The sequence below is a fragment of the Dipodomys ordii genome, unplaced genomic scaffold (genome assembly GCF_000151885.1).
Source record: "Dipodomys ordii isolate 6190 unplaced genomic scaffold, Dord_2.0 Scaffold91, whole genome shotgun sequence".
Taxonomy (NCBI): Eukaryota; Metazoa; Chordata; class Mammalia; order Rodentia; family Heteromyidae; genus Dipodomys; species Dipodomys ordii.
The window spans coordinates 3713137-3716133 of record NW_012267307.1 but is presented as its reverse complement, the minus strand read 5'-3'; positions in this window follow the sequence as shown (position 1 = coordinate 3716133).

The following is a 2997-nucleotide window of genomic DNA, read 5'->3' as shown; positions in this document are numbered from 1 at the left end:
CCTCCCCCCTCCTCCTCCCCACAGGCTCAGCAGGGCTCTGGAGCCCTGCACAGCAGCCCTGCAGGCTGAGAGTTGCATTCGCGAGCTGCCCCCTTATTAAAACAGCTTGCCGTCTGAAGGCCTAGGAAGTTAGTGCTCACTCTTCTCCCACACTAAGTTTGCCAGCTTTTCAGTGTCAGAAAATGATGTGATTGAAAATAAGAACACTGGGAGCTTAGGGTGTTTCCCGTGGCCGCGTCTCTGTGATGGCCGCTCCTCTGGGTGGTGGACCGGCACCGAGCGCTGTGAGTCCCTGGCCCGGCCACGCCCTGCCTTCTCCAGGACACGCGGGGGGGGGGGCGGATAATTAGAGCCCATCTTCACCCTTGACCAAGTATTTTTTTTAACTTACATTGACAAATAACTCATAATTCTATAAAGACAGTTGAAAATATCTCCTGACCATGATTTAAACCTCTAAATTGTCTCTGTGTCTTCAACCACGAAGGAAGATGGATGTGTTTATATATCTCCAGAAAAAGGAGGAAGGTTTTGAAATAAATATTTCAAGTTCTCTTCCCTCAAGACTTAGGAATTTTAATGAGCACTGGCTCCCGATCTTGCTCCTACCTTCCACCAGTGTTTCAAAGGACATCTAACTCAGCCTGAACAGACAGACAGACAGACAGAGCCACACTGGTGTGTGTGAGGAAGGACAGAGCTTCTCAATCATCCAGTGGCTGAGTGGAAGGGAAGCGGAAGGCTGCAGGCATGCGTGCCTGTGTGTGTGAGTGTGTGTGTGTGAGTGTGTGTGTGTGAGTGTGTGTGTGCATGTGTGTGTGCATGTGTGTGTGGGAGTGTGTGTATGTGTGGGAGTGTGTGTATGTGTGTGTGCGTGCGTGTGTGCATGTGTGTGCATGAGTGTGTGTGCGTGTGTGTATGTGTGTGCATGTGTGTGTCTGCATGAGTGTGTGCACGTGTGTGTGCATGAGTGTGTGTGCGTGTGTGTATGTGTGTGCGTGTGTGTGTGTGAGTGTGTGCGTGAGTGTGTGTGTGCATGCGTGTGTGTGCGTGAGTGTGTGCATGTGTGTGTATGTGTGTACGTGAGTGTGTGCGTGAGTGTGTGCGTGAGTGTGTGCATGAGTGTGTGTGTGCATGCGTGTGTGTGCGTGAGTGTGTGCGTGTGTGTGCATGTGTGTGTGTGCGTGAGTGTGTGTGCATGTGTGTGTGCGTGAGTGTGTGTGCATGTGTGTATGTGTGTGCGTGAGTGTGTGCATGTGTGTGTGTGCATGCGTGTGTGTGCGTGAGTGTGTGTGTGTGTGTGTGTGAATGAGGCCGGGGAAGCCAGGGGCAGGTTGTGTTAGGTGAGTGGACGCACACCAGCCTCAGCAGGGGTGCAGGGGCAGCGCATTTCTCGCACCCTGATTCTAGACAGGAAGGAACGCAGCTGTCTCTTCTGCGAGCCTTTGCCTGCGGGCCCTGACGTGGCCGTGACCACCTTCCCACCCACGCCACGCTCCCTGCCCCCGTTCCTCCCAGAGAAGCCCTGAGACCTGCCGTCTTCAGAATGGGCTCTTTTTATTGTTTCAAGACCAGTGTTATTATTTTTTAGGGGGTTAATATTACCGGAAGAGGTCAGGGTGATTATTTAGTGGGAAAAATTGTATTTGCTAGGACTTTATTGGTTCCCTTTTAGAAATCTGACTTATTTATGACAGAAGTCCTTTTGGGGCAGTTGATAGAAGGTATTTCTCTTTTATGACATCTGTGCCTTTGTATAAAATTGTACCATAAATGATGCTGTCAGTACCATGCAGCACAGCTGTATTTGTATGCTGTAAAAGTTTTCCACTTTATGGTCAGGCACACCAAAGTAGTACCTGTCAGCGGCTCAGAGAAGCACGCCGGCCTTCGTGTTCCTCTGGTGCCATGGAGGAGGAGTGCCGTAAGAGCAGAAGGGGCTGTGCGCGTGGGGCTTCTGTGAGCGTGGTCCCCGCACTCGCCACTGTGGTGTGCAGGACAGGCCTGGTCGGCCTCCTCCCACAGGCCCGCAGATCCACACTCCGGCTCCGGCCCGGCCACCTTGGCAGGAGTTAGCATGGGCCTCAGACCGTGGGCAGTCAGATCTATCACTATCAACCAGACAAAGGCCACTAGAAAGCCTTGTTGGCTTCGAGGAGAAGAGATGGCTTTTTGAGTTCCTCTGGGATTTTCCCATCAATACTTCCATCCTGGGTCGATGGGGGCTCAGCTTCTCTCCAAGGTCAAGAGGACCGGAGGACGCCCGCCCCTCGGCCTCCAGAGACCGCAGAGCCTCTCAGGTTCGGCTCTCTGTGTTTATGGCTACGAGTGGCTCTTCTATTAAATATGATCTTGGGCTGGATAGTGCATTTCCACAGATTGCAGGTCTGAGGCAAATACATAAAGGACAAAGAAAAGCCGGTCACGGTGGCAATTGCAAGTGCCAGGGTCCTGGATGCCTGTTGTTCACCTAGCTGCACACACGGTCTGCTGCCCATGGGGAGACAGCTTGTTGTGAGAAGGCCTCGGGTCCACACGGAGCAACCTGTGGCTGTCAGAGGACGCGCCCGGTGCAGACCGGAAGCCCAGGAAGGCGCTTGGTCCACGGGAAGGAATCTTAACCCCAGGGAGGAAGTGCAGCCCCAACGCTGCGGCTGCCGGAGTTGCCCTCCTGAGCACGGGAGCTGCCCGGCCCTCCCCAGGGGTGTGGGCAGAGCCGCCGTGTTTGGGGGTAACTCTTCTGGTTCTGAAGGTGACTTGGAAAGGATGATACGCCGTCCAGGGCTCCCTTCCACGGAGCTCATTCCGACCAGGCCTTTGTGCCGGCGCCACGTGAGCATCCACGGGCTGGCCGCTGCGTTAGTTGTGTTGTAGTCGGGTGACACCCAAAGAACTACCGGACACAGCCAGGTGCAGCCACTGTGGGCACAGGCCAAGGAGCGAGAGGAGGCCAGGAGATGGGAAAGGAAAAGAAGGCAGAGGGGGGGGGGAGAGGGA